The sequence below is a fragment of the Cavia porcellus genome, unplaced genomic scaffold, assembly GCF_034190915.1.
Source record: "Cavia porcellus strain 051 isolate PalLab524CR breed Dunkin Hartley unplaced genomic scaffold, mCavPor4.1 scaffold_20, whole genome shotgun sequence".
NCBI classification, from domain to species: Eukaryota; Metazoa; Chordata; class Mammalia; order Rodentia; family Caviidae; genus Cavia; species Cavia porcellus.
The window spans coordinates 63,777,654-63,792,132 of NW_026947503.1; positions in this window are offsets into that span (position 1 = coordinate 63,777,654).

A 14,479-nucleotide genomic window follows, 5' to 3' on the forward strand; every position below is an offset into this window, starting at 1 on the left:
TCTTTCTGAGTGGAGCCTCACCCTCCAGGGAAGCTGGGCTCACGGCCTGGGCTCTAAAGGGCACCATTTTCAGCAATGCGAACCATGTTGAGCGCTCCGAGGCAGTGTCCACACAGCCCGTCCCCAGGCACAGGAATGGCCTTTTATGCACCAGGCTTCTGTTGTACAGCAGAACTCTGTGCACTGTAGAGCGGCTCCGATACTGATGAGGGTGCAGGACTTGTGAGCCATGGCAGTACCCCACCAGGGCCTGAAGGCCTGCGAGTCCCTCTGCATCAGTGTGAGCTCATGCGTGTGCATGTGTGAGAGCATAGAAGCTTGTATGTGTGTGCAAGAGGACATGTGAGTGCTCGAGCAAGCATTTGAGTGTGTTTGAGGGAATGTGTGTGAGAGGGCATATGTGTGGGTGAGCTTGTGGGTGTGAGCACTGGTATAAGAACACAGGGTCACGTGTGTATGTGTGTGCAGGTGTGAGTGTGTATATGCCAAGAAATACAGTGAGTGTGCATGAGCCAGGGCATGTACACATGTGAGCATGTGTGTATGCATATACTACAGCATGTGTGTGCATGGGAGAGAGTGCAATGTGCAGGGCATTTGAATGCATGTGAATGTGAGTCTGTGCAGGCACAGGTGTGGGAATTACAAGTGTATCAGGGCGTGCATGTGAGCAGCCCCAGGCTGGCGGGACTGCGGGGGTGGAGCTACAGATCTGTGCTGTGTCCAGCACCTCCTGCCTCCCAGGTTCCGAGAGCAGCCCCCCTCCTCAGTCCTCTGGCTGCATAGAACTTGGGGTCCCGTCACTGTTACTGTCCTTCTGGGCACAGAATTTTTCCCAGGCTGCTCAGCCTCACCCTGGGCCAGCTCCTAGGGCTGCCTGGCAGGCCGAGGGGGCCACACCTCTGTACTTGCAGGCCTTTAAGATCTGAAGTGGGGGACACAGTCCAGGCCAGCACAGAGGATGCGCCCTCTCCACTGTCACAGGGAGTCCCCACAGCACACTTGTCTTGTTTCAAGCAAGGAGATGAAGGCCAGAGAGGGAGCACCAAGTCCTAGGGCACGAGGTGGTCCCCGGGTCAGGTCCAGCGAGGTGGACCCCTCCCCTGCTGCTCCCTGTGGTCTGCAGTTGGGGCTGCAACAGAGAAAATGAGTCAGTTACAGTGGGGGGAACTCGGGAGCACAACCACCTCACAGCTATGCCCAGGGAGAGGACGCTGCCAGTGCCACCCTTCCCTAGGAGACAGACCCAGAAGGCCACTGCACCTGTCTCAAGGCCAAGCTAGCACTTTGCTTCCTTATACCAGGGACATGCGTGTGCTTACTTCCTAACTCTGGTGACAACTACAAGCTGCAGGTCTTGTTTTCTGTGCTGTCCCTCCACTGGAGGGTGGACAATGGGCCCAGCATGACCAGAAACACACACAGGGAAAGATGGCTCCTGCAAGATGCCCATGCCAGGGGAGGCCTGCACAGTTCTGCCAGGGGCCATTTTGTCTTAAGCTGTTTTGTCAAGGCCATATGCCTGGCCCTGGGGAAGGAAGGATGGTGATAGGGACGGTCACACCCTAGTATCCTGGCTCCTATCCACTCCTTCTAGCTTTAGCTTGGCTGGACTTGGAGTTCCAATCCCAATGTCTTTAGTTCAAGTTCTCAGGGAGGGAACAGCTGTCTGGCTGCAAAGAGCAGGGAAGGAATCTGAAGATTTGCTTTCTATAAAGACTTTCTACAAACTCACTACTGAAATATAAATGTTAGGTGTTGCCCATACCCTCGCCTTTAGAAAGGTCCTGTAGTTGTTGAGTGTGCCCACAAGCTGGCACCGAGAAGCAGTCCCTGTGTCATTGGTTTCCTCTCTTGCGTCCTGAGGACTGAGCCTGTTGTGTCTGCTCCGGGCGAGTTCTAACTTTCAGAATTTTTTAGCCAGGCATGGCGCCTGATGCGGTGAGGCTGAGGCAGGAGCTCTACTGCATTGCAAATTGGAGCCCACCCTGGATGACTTCATAAAACCTCTCTCAAAAATTAAAATTAAAATTAAAATAAACTCAAACAGGCCAAAGTTATAGCCTAAGTGTGAAAGCCCTTGGTTCAACCCCCAAGACTTCAACAAACAAGCAGATACTAAACCAGTAGGCATTTTACTGGGAAGACTTTTGAAAGGAATTTTCTCTTTGTCTTTTCTTCTTTTAAAACAAAGTGTTCGCTGTAGTTATAGTAAAATTTTAAGGAATGGACTAAAAGTACAGCTCAGTCTTCCATGTTAAACTGGATTTATCATCTCTGTTTGTACACTCCGTTGTATACTAGACCACACAGCTCAATGGAGTGGCTGGAATTTCAGGCCTCTGGGAAGAGAGGAGAGGAAGACAAAAGCTAGGCAGGGTGGCCATGGTGCAGGTGTCAGGGGAGGCTCAGAGGCGGTGCAAATGCCAACGGTGACTTGGCATCTGCCACACGTGGAAATGGAGTGAGGAAGCCCCCAAACGCTGTGTCTCCAAACAGTGATTTCACCTGGCCTCTTCCTTCAGGTCACTGGATTCTTCTCCATCTTTTCTTTCTCATCTACTTCCTGCCCACCATAAAGCTCTGGTGTGGTAACCTAGAAGCCAATCCTGGGGACACAAAGGTGTATAGGACGGGTCGTGCTGATGACCTTAAAGCTCATTGCTAAATCCTGGGGCCCAGTGGTGCACAGGGGCAGCACAAGGTGAGCACTGGGGTAGCTTGCCGCCTACACCCACACCTGCAGCTGTGGGGTCTCCCCATCTCCTCCATGATGCCACCCTCTGGGGGACACAACCTTACTGCCAGTGTCACCTTTGCTACCTCAGTCGTGGCTATTAGCACCAAACCCATGGACAGAAATTCTATGACGTACCCAGTGACACGGTAGACTTTGTATACAGCTTACATACTTACGACGACCTAGCAAGATAAGTATTATAAGCTTGAGAAGAAGGAGACAGAATTCACCCAGAACAGGGACTACTGCTTACTTATCTCTGTATCCTGACTGCCTAATTCAGTATCTGGCTCAGGATTAGAACTCATTTTTTTTCCTGCACAAAGCACAGTTAGGATTTGAACCCAGATTTTCTAATTACATAGCTTTACAGTGTCTGGTGCTGTCCTTCAATTCTGGGTCACAAATGCTGGGCCCCTGTGGTCAGTTGTCCTCCTGTCTGGGAAGAGTTGCCATTAAACAAGAGTCTCCATTAAATTTGCAAAACTAAATAAAAAGCTTTTGGAAAAATCTCTCACTGCCTTCAAGTGCAATCACAGCACAAATTTAAGCATCAAAACAAGCATTTTTATTATAAATATTTACCACATTATAGATAGAGACTTGGGAGTCCATCTGTTCTCGGGGAGTTTCATTTTAGTAGAGCTTTCTGAAACCAGATCTGCTAATCAATGCTATCGTTGGCCCCACACAGAAATATCTTACTTAAACAGAACACTAGGTTTACACAACAGCATTATGAACCCTGAACTTCTCTACACAGAGCTCCAGAAGGCAGGGAAGATAAGAGCCATGGGAACGAACTCATCCACTGTCAATCGAGAGGTCCATCTTCCTGGGAAGCTCCTGGTCGCTTGCAGGACCTGCAGACTCAGGTGAGAAGGGGTAGCTGGACCATCCTTGGTATCAAGATGCCCCTGGCCTCCCCAAAACACTTTGCCAATTTCCTGTTCTTTATCAGATTTGCAAACATCACTTCCGGAGGTGGAATAACAGAGGGAAAAATCTGGTTCTACTCTGCCTTTGCATTTAGAAACCGTGGCCTGGACATGCATGAAACATCTGCATCCCAATTCTCGGTTTCTTCCCCTGTAAAAGAAGGCTAACAGTGTTATGAAAATAGAAGGAAATGAAGAAACACAGCAAAGCACTATTGGGTACACTTCAGGCAAGATCACGGTGGGCCTGAGTCCTTGAAAGAAGAGAAAAAAACCCCATAAGGAGGTAGGTACCTCGAACCTCTCCCAGATACCCTGATTCAGGGAGAAGCCTGCGCAACTATACGTCTTAAATGTCTGCACGAAAGCTAGCTGAAGAACCAAGACCTTGGGCAAGATACGGAACAGTTTTCTCAATCAGGACAGAAGTTTTTGACTCTGTAATTAAAATGGAATATCAAGTTGAGAGTGTAGCAAGCGTTATCAGTCTTATGTTTTAAAACCATTTTACAATAATTATGTTTTTTTTTCTGTAATCTGGAAGACAATTTTGGCTCACTGGGCCCCACTTTTTGTTTGAGAGGTAAAATGATTTGCTCAGAATACCCATGACACCAACAGGATTGGGATCCAGCATATTTATCACCCGCAAAGCCTGGACCACAGAGAATACCTACCAGCATTCCGAATGATGGCACTAAAAACCTTGTGGAACCTGGCTGACAAATTAGTCTTTAATGCAATACTGTAAGTACAAATACTGATCTCATGATTTGTGCTTAAGAGTAAGTCGACAAGGTCACTCACCAGTTTGTGGAGATGATCTTGAACTTGTCCTCCAGCACAGAGGTTTTGTGGGAACCAGGCCAAGCCCAGTGGTTTCTAGTGTAGGTTTCTAGATAGAAAAAGCAAAGTACTAATAAGAGATTTGGGGAATTCCCAGAGTTCTACTAATTCAGAAAGTTCAATTGCACCCCTAGGAATGGATCCGAAAGCTCTTTGCCCAAGCTGAGAATTTTGGGCTGAACTCATGAGAGTTTAGCATTTCATGTCTTGTTTTTGCAACTGCTTTGTATTTAAAATAAAAGCCCAAATTAGAAAAACAAGAGCCCAACAGTGATCTAAAAACCATCATCTGCTGGAAATCTGTTTGAAAGTAATTTGCTCCCTCGTCTGTCTACCAGATTAAATTCATGAAGATGGTGTGCGACGTGGAACAGAAATCATTTGCTAACGATTACAAAGAGGGGGAAGGAACTCGCAGAGCGAGGCTCTTTCTTTGACACAATGGTCTTCACAGGTGCTTTTGAGCTGCTCTTCCTCGGTGCGTTGGAAAGCAATGCAGAGAAAGTGTTCCTAACGCTAGGTGCCTCTGCTAGAATTTTTTGCGATGGAATATCATGAACAGTGTCATAATACAGAAGCTTTTCATCAGAACCATTTAACACACCAAAGAGTTTTTTCATTCAGCGTGTTTCAAACAGCTGAGTTTTTAAAATGTGGGGATTTGTTCACTGCTAAATATCAATGGGCCTTCTGCAGCTGCACGGCCCTTCAGTCTGGCTTAATGAGTCCTCGGGACAAGACAGAGCCAGGAAAGCAGCAGCAAAGAGAAACCCGAGACTGCAGATGGAGTTCACGCTGCCGTGGACATGGCCTGGGGCACAGAGCCCGGCTGAGAGACCTCAGCCGCAGCCCAACGGAAAGCAGGCGGTGGGCGTGCAAGGACTGGCCTCGAATTTGTGGAGAATCCCTGTAGGCTGGGAACTCACGCTGTGCTCCTTTATCTGAAGCTTCCATGGTAATGCCCCCCTCCCATCATGGGATCTCAAAGTCCCTGGGCTAAGGTTGACCTCCCACATCAGTCAGTTGGAGACACCATAGTCAGCAGAAGGAAAGTGTTACCTGTGAGGAAAAAGAGACTAAAAGGCATGTAAATGCACCCCAAACTTGCCTGTTTCTTCCTAAGTATGGTCACCCCTTCACCTCCAGTTCATGACTTCTGTACATGAAGATCCACCCAACACAGATGGAAAATATGGGGGAGGGGAAGGAGAGGGTGGGGGAGGGAAAGGAAAGGAGGAGGAGGCAGACATGGAGGAAGGGGAGGAGGGTGAGGGAGGGAGGGACGGAGGCTAGTGAGTGGGATGGATATGACCAAAATATGTTACATGTCTATGAAAACACCATAGACTCAATATTTTATAAAAATTAATATGCACTAATAAAAATATATATGAGGGACAAAGTAGCAAATAATTGGGTCAGACTTTTTTCTTGTAATTATTCCCTATACAATACAGTGAAATAACTCTTTACCTAGCATTTATATTGTGTCAGGCCTTATGAGCCATCTAGAAATGAGCTGTGTGGCTTATATGCAAATACTAAGGCATGTTGCCTAAGGTACCTAATCGTCTTCAGATTCTGGTGCTGACAGCGGCCCTGGAAGCAGTTTTTCTGGGTACAGAGGAACCACTTTCTTTTTACCTCTTTATCACAGAAACAAAGCAAATTCAACAATTTAAAAACAGATTTTTTAAGAAGACACAAAAAATCGCATCAATGCCCCCAATCAGACACAAACACATTGGACACTGCGATGCGTGCCCTGAGTCCTCTCGTGGGTGAGAACTTCCCCTCCTATGCTTTGTACGGATCTATTATTACTCCTCAGGACTCGTCCTCCAGGGGATTTCACCACCCCAAATGCTAGGCATGTTCTAGGCCTTTTTGATAAATATAATGAATTGTCCCCCAGAAAACCAATTATTTTATATTTACATCAGAGTAACACAAGTGACCACTTCCTTACACATCTGATTACAGGGACTACTATATTTAACTGGCTGGTTTGACAAGTGGAAGTGATTTCCTGTAGTTTACAGTCCTGTTACCTTAACATTGCCCTTGCTGTCCCCCAGAGGGTGGTCCTCCTGGGAGCTCCCCGAGCACCAGCCTGTCACTCTGCCCCCTCTTCCTTCTGTAGCAGAGCCAGGGCAAGCTGACAGCTTCCTGAAGGGCATTACAGCAGCATGAAGTGGAAACAAAAGGGAATAATTACAGAAAATTAAGCAGCACATGCATCGAGAGACTCAGCTGAGGAATTCAGGGATCCAGAAGGTCAGCAAAGAACTCTCCAAAGATTTGCATCCTGTCTCGCTGGATTCTTTCCCTCCCAGGCTCTCTCTGTTTCTGGTCCTATGGAAACTGACTGCTTCAACACCTTTGCAAAGACCTATGTTCCCTGCTCAGAGCCACATCATGCTGCCTGTCCAAATTTCTAAACCCTTAGAAGTGGTCTGTGCTCTCAACTATGAGGCTTCTGTATTATCTGGGTTAAAACCTGGAACAAGCCACACTGGACAAATTGCTTCTGTGTTAAAAGTTTTTTCTTTCTAAATTACATGCAGTTTTAAAGAAATTTCATACAATTGCTGGAGGCAGTCCAGAAAGTCCATGTCTAGAAGGAAAAGCCCATCAGTCAATATCTGGCTAAATAAGAATCTCTATACTGCAAGGCACAGTCTCTATATTAAAAAACAAAAAACAAAAAAGCCTGATCTTAAACAGAGTGTGGAGAAGGGTGGTGTTCAGGGCTGCTGGACTTTCCTAGCAGGAACTATGGGGATTAACTGATCACTGTGTGGATGCCAGACTACCACTAGAATCAGAGCCCTGCTGATTTGTTGCTTTTCAGATATGCAAGGCTGACACTGATTGGTTGATTTTGATAAGGGTAATTATTGAAGTGAGTCATCACTGGTTGCTGTGATGCACTTGAAATTGGCTCTAGGCGTCCTCGTTCCAGGCTTGGGACACCTGCCAATGCAGTCTTCTGTCTTGAATTTGAAGGACAGGAATATTTTATTCCTACTTGGTTATCTTGTCTTTGCCAGACATGCCCCCCCCCCCCACTAATCATAAACAGTTATGTAAAAACAGACACATTTTGGAGTCAGTTGAATAACCAGAATCTTTAAGGTTGGGTGTTTGAGCTCAATTACTTCCAGAATATTTTGTGGTAACCTTCAGATTAATTTATTAGAACAGCATCACAGACTAATACAATTAGATGTTCCTTACAGATGATCCATGAAGGCTCATCTTCTTACAGGTGGAGAAGCTGAAGACAGAGAGGCGTCCTCCTATGTATAGAGGGTCACTTTTCCCTGCCTCTCTCAGGCCTCATGAGACCTCACTTCACATCATTTGCTAAGGAAAACTACTGCAATAATCCATGCATTTGAAGCATTTATACTTATTCTTTATTAATACTTCTTATCAAGCTATGAATGAAGTAACATGAAAGTATCACTGTTGATGTTATTATCCACATGGTGACATTCTATAATCATAAACACGTATTTGTCTTAATCCATTTTGTGCTGCTGTGGCAGAACCCTGAGCCTAGGTAACCTATAAAGAGCAGTCATTTACTTCTTACAGTTCTGAAGTTTGGGGAGTCCAAGAGCAAAGTGTGGGGATCTGGCAGAAGCCTACTGATTGCGTTCTCTGTTCTCTGTGGGGTGGGGAGAAAAGAACACACTCTCCCAGAGAGGCAGGAGATGAGGCTGTGGCGGAGCAGCTGGGTGTGACCCACCAATCACAGAGAGCTGTCCAGTAATGGCCAAGATGCAGGCACAGAATCACGTCCAGGTCCTGTGTGGGATAGCTCAGTTGAGGCATCAAGAAGAGAGGCTAGAAAGGGTGGCAGCCGTCCTATCATTTCTGTTTCTTCTTCTGTTCCTTTCTTCTTTCTTCCTCTTCTCTCGGGTCCACTGTGCAGTTTGGGCTTTCCTTGAACTCATTAGGTAACCCAGGCTGGTCTTGAACTGGTGGTGATCCTCCTTCCTCAGCCTCCCGGGTGCTGGGATTACAAGGGTGCTCCTCCACACCTGGCTTCCTCTCCTTTTCTCCAGTAAATGTTAAACAGTCACGTTCATGAGCTGTGTCTGTCTAATCTTTGGACAGGACAAGGGCCTTGAATCACTGGAAACCACACCATCCCTCAACCAAAGTCCCCTTTGTTAGACAATAAACTCGTCCATAGGGCTCTTCCTGGTCACCTAATGACTACTTGAAGTTCCACCACCCATTACCATTGTATGTCAATTATTTTTTAAAAGGAGCTTTAAAGGCACCTTCCATCAGCAAAGCATTGCCTGTGTCCATCTGGTTTTCTCAAAAAGGAAAGGAAAGTGCAGAAGAGAGGTAGGAAGGAAACGGAGGAGAACAGGAGGGAGAGGAGGTGTGCTTTGAAAACTTGGATCTGCTTGGCTCACTCCCCACCTGGCATCAGTCCAAACCTTTCACCTGTCTTTGGGTTCTCTTCCATGTTCACCTTTGGCTTTCCCTCCTTTCCTGGTGATCCTTCCATAGACCTTGCTCTTTTCCTCCAGAGTTCAGTGCCTTCTCTCTCACTGCGGAGCGTCCGTGGGTACTGTTATGTCTGCAGCTCTCAGGCCCTGACCCAGTCACCTTCTCCTCATCCTTCGGGGTCAGATTTGGATCTGCAGAACAAGCTTCCTTGACTGCACAATCTGCCTTCAATGCCCCTACTGTAATCACAGCTGTGTGCTTTCTTTTTCCTGTACGGTGATACCACAAGTACTAATTCAGTATTTATTTGTACAATTGTTTAACGTCTCACCCCTAAATCGCGTGCTGCGAAAACACGCACTGCGCCTGAGTGTTTATGCTTCGTTCATTTGTCTTCGCAGTCTGCAAGGAATGTGTCCAACACAAGACACAAGAAATGCTTGGTGCGTGACCGATATGTAGATGGGGAAGAAGAGACAGTACTTAGCAGAGCGTGTAAGAGGATGAGAGCAAGACAAATGCTTTTGCCTCCTGTTGGACCTGTTAGAAATGCAGAACTACCCAGTAATGTGTGTCAGTCAGCTCAGGCTCCATATGCAGCAGTAACAAACAGCCTCAGAACAGCCTTAGCTGACAGCAGTACAGGCTCGCTTCTGCCTATATGCCATGTCTTCTGGGAGTCAGCTGCCTCTGCATCTTTGCAGAAGGAAGGCAAGCACTCTGTCACCAGGAAATGCTTTTGCAGCTCTATTCAGGAGAAGTCCACGTCATCTCTGCTTCGATTCCATCAGCAGAACAGAGAGCCAGGGCATAGATGGGGCAGAGATGGGAGGCCCTCCCTCAAGGAGACACCTGCAGAAAGGGGTGCGTGGAGGGCAATATTTTAAAATAGATTATCTACTACATAGTACATTACTATCTAATTTTTTGGTAGATAAACTAAAGCAACTAAAATTCTTTGTATTTGAATAAATTCTGGCAGATAAATAGAAAATGTCATACTTTTGTTTTATTGTTTGCAAAACCGGACTTCTACCAGCTGGGGCAGCACTGTGAGGCTAAACAGTACTCTGCCTGGGAGTCCTGAGCAGCCACGTAGGAGATTTGATTTTCTTTGCAACCACATGGTTGCAAAGGAATCATTCCAGATCTTCTAGACAGCTCCCAATACCTTTCTCAGTTGGGGAAGTTCCTTTCAGATCAAAGATAGGCTTTCCTGTGGAACAGAGAAATAAATGCAAATGTAGGAAACCCAGCCTATGTTTCTAGCAGACAAGCTCTGTATTTAACACTTTCTCCAGACCATTAATATCTCATTTCTTAGTAAAAAATTGAAGTGTTCTGCTGGGCGGGCTGGTCAGTCGCTCTCCTGGTTCCTGGCTCCGTCTCTTTCTGGTGGAACAAAAGTCTAATGGGAATTAAACTCAGCCCTTCTGGGTAAAGCTTATCCTTCCTCATTTTAAAGTGAAATGGACAGAAATCCCAGGGAATGAAAAAGCAAGTGAGATCACAGCGCTTACACAATAATTCAACCGACACTTGGCTTGTCTGAAACAATACCTGCAGTTCTGAGGCCAAAACTGAGTTTCTCTTTGGAAATGGAATTATAATTCAGGAATAAAAGCCCATGGCCGTAGGTAGAATGGAGTGGGGCTGAGACCAAGCGCAGGCATGCGGTGAGTTAGGGATCCTCTTCAAAGTGCCTGCGGGCAGCAGATGTACTGATGAAGAGATTTTTTTTTCTTCTTCTGGAAAACAGGGCTCTGCTTCAGACATATTTAACCTCAGTTGACTGCAATTGACCTCCACTTCCTGCAGCCCCTTAACTTATCTCCACTGTGCCAAAAGCAAAGTTAAAACTAGAAAATGAGAACAGAATAGGTTGAAAAGGCGGACATCATGCAATAACGATTCTGCGAGCCTCGAAACTCCACAGCTATGGCCATCAAGGGAAATCTTGGAGATCCGGCAGCCAGTCCATCCCTGGATATGGCGAGTCTGTGCCACATGGCTACACTGCGCCCCTCTTTTCAAAGCTCCAAGGAAAGGGGGCTGGGCATTGCTTTGCTTCATTAAACTTTTGGTTTTCAGCTCTATCTCAGTGTGATATGTTACTGTCAGAGAAGTGAGCTGCATTTCTAAGGAGTTCCCACAGAGGGTGATTATGTCTATATGCAAACTGGGATCAGGCATAAGACAATGACAACACTGCCCCTGGCTGTCACCATGAACAAGTGACTGCAAAGATCCTGGCTCTGTGGTCAAAATGTAGGTGACGTATGAGTTTCGAAGTTCAGCGGTGAAACGTACTTTTTTAAATTCAAGATGTCTAATTAAGACATTTCACTACTTTATTGCATGAACACAATAATATTAGAGTTATGTAGTCATGACTACAGGAAATACAAACCTTTATCTGAACTGATTTTTTTCTCTGAAACTGTTGAATATGACATTTTACCTCTAACCTTGACCTTTGTTACTTTGTATTTCTAAATTTTAGGGGCTCACACCAGCTTTATGGCCAGAGAACTAAAACAGGAGTTCAGGTCATTTTGAAAGTTAAATAAGCTAGTACATTTAAAGTTGGATCATTTTATGCCTAAAAGTTGGCCACATATATGTCTGAAATAGGATAAAATTAATATAAATCAACTTGTATGGAGGGGAAAAGATAACATATATTATTTATTTTTATCTTTCTTTATTCCTCCATAATCTCCTCATTCCCCTCAGTACAACCAGAGTACGAATGTGTACTGGACGGAATGTCTTCACTTCTTTACATGGAATAACTAATTTCTTCCCTCTTCTCTCTAGTCATGTATTTTCTTACCCTTGCAGCAAAACTGTATTTTGAGCTACTGCAATTAATATGCTCTTTTTTTCTCTTCTGGTTTAGATCCTGATTTTCAAGAAGGGTTTTCCTGCCGCAGTCCTTGCTCTGTTTTCCCTGTGCATAGGCTGTAAGACAGCAGCCCAGTTAGCCTCTCCCCCTCTGGTACCCCTGCCTGTGTGCAGCTGCTTCTCAGGGGGTCTGAGCAACTCGTGACTCATGGCCAAAAATAAATCCTGGCTGAGATGACGGAATGTCACCTCCGTGATGATGTCACTAGTAGACTCTCTTCACTCCTCCTGTTCTCTTCCTGCCACAGTTCAGAAAGGATGGAATGGACAGGACCCCTGCTGAACAGCCAGCAGGAGCTGCGGGCCTCAGACGATGGTCCACCAGAACGGCTGTGTGGTTTAGAAGCAGACGCATCTTCATGCAGTGTGACGGGGACCCCAGGCCCACTCCACGGCCCAGCTGTGGGCTGCAGCTTCTCATGGGGCCTAGAGCAGGCACCCTACCAGACTTCTCCCAATTCCTGACCCACAGAATCTGTAAGATTACAAATACGCATCCTACTAAGCTGCAAAGTTTGTGATAATATTGTTATATAGAAATAAAAAACAAAGTATTAAACTGCTGGATCACAACAGCAATTTTGCACCCTAACTATGGAGGTTTCTTATCGATGGCTGGGTTTGTATTTAAGAATTGATTTTTAATGGCTTCCTGCTAGCTCACTTGGTTCACTGCCAAGGTTATGGTAATGAATAATCTACAGTAACACTTGTGTAATCCAGTCTACTGGGCAGTTTGGTTCCCTAAAAGAATTTTGTGTCTAGGAGACAATATCAAAGAATGAGAGAATTAAATGATCGTGAAATAAAAGAAGACAGCTCCAGGGCAGAGGTGGACTTGGCGGAGTCTGATTTTCGGCACTTGAAGCTGGCTTCCTGAGCTCTTGTAACCCGAGGGCAATGGACCTGTGCTTGACTGGAGAGAGAGACGATAATGACTGAGGGAGAGTGACGGGAGGTGGGCCCTTCCCACAGCCCTGTGCAGCCGACACCTGGCTTTGGGAGGCTGCCTAGTCTTTAGAAGCTTCTCTCCTCTGCTCACCTGAAACCAGGGTGGTGCACACTGGTAGGAAAGGACAGGAGGAAGTTAGGGTGCAAGGATCGGCTATACAGAGTCCTCTGGCTGCCTGGCTGCAGGCCCAGCGCTGAGCAGGCAGTCCGGAGACTAACTGTGCCTATCTTAAATTTAGAGGTCACAGAGTGAAACTTCAGCTAAGCCTTTTGCAGACCTGTGATTATGGATTTGAGGTTCTACCTGACCTACCAAATCTCCGCTTAGCTGTGTAGAGAAATGCTAATTGTGTCTCAGAGTCCTATCAACTTGGAAGTGGTTTGTTCTTCCATAGGAATCTCTGGCCATTCTAATCCATGGATTCATCGGGTCTAGATGGCCAGAACTCACTCTATGCAATGACAGCAGGGAAATCGTGGGTGATTCACACCATGGTGCCGCTGTGAACAAACTTGGCAGCTTGTGGAGGTCAGGGTCGTTGCTTTCCTGGTTGATTTTGCATGCAGGAAAGAATCAGAGGCCTGGGTCACTGGGTGGATGAGGAGTGAGTCCGGGCTGGAAAGTGGACCACTCCTGGCTGTCTTTGCAGGAACTGGACTTGAAGGTGCCAGAATCTGGGATTTCCAATGGGCCTGGCCCCACCGCCAAATCCAGTGCAGCTCCCACCAGCCTCATGACAAAGAAGACCCCAAATGCCCATGGGCCTGGGGCTGCCCTGGCAAAGGCTATTTGTGAATTTCCTGACTGATGACTTGTTCTCGCAGCAATGCGCCCTGTCGGAGGGGAGGTCAGCCTGACTGACTTTCAAAGGACCAGTGGACAGCTAATGGGAGGCTTGGGCTTGGGTGCGTGAGAGCACGCTGTAAATTCGGCTTTTCTGTGATTGGCTGTAACTGCTTCTTAAAAAAGGCAGTGTAATGACATGAATCCAGTTCCCAGAACTCTGGGACAGTGGAGGGCCCAGGTGACACACTCACTTTGCCGCTGTCACAGCTGAACCCAGGCTGGCAGTGGGCGATCGCTGTCCCAGCAAGCCTCCCTCCTCCTGACCCCAGCTACCACTGTCCTCCTCCAAGCAAATGCTGTAGGGCTCGAGAACATATTTAGTCACTCTTTTTGGTGATACCAGCTGTTGTATCCTTGGAATTTTTTTGGACAGGTTCTTGCTGAGTCTCTCAGTTGTCCAGGGTGGGCTTAAACTTGCAGTCCTGCCTCAACCTGCTGCTCCTATGATGGTTTTGTTTATGTGCTGCTGGGACTGAACCAAAGGCTTTGTGCATAATGGGCGAGCGCTCTGCCTCTGAGCTCCATCCCACTCCTGCCAGGGGCTACTAATGCACATTGACCTACATTACCTACTGGCCAGATCTCACCCCACATTTCACCTCCCTCACCCCACCAAACTCTCCCCTTATCTTTCAACTTGGAAGCTACACGAAAGAACCGTTCCGCCTCTAAGAGCCCAAAGAAACAAGTGTGGCCAATCCATGCCCCAGTGGTAGCAGTTTATTGTCACTGTAATGAAACACCACAGGCAGCTAACTTTACGAAGATAAAAGG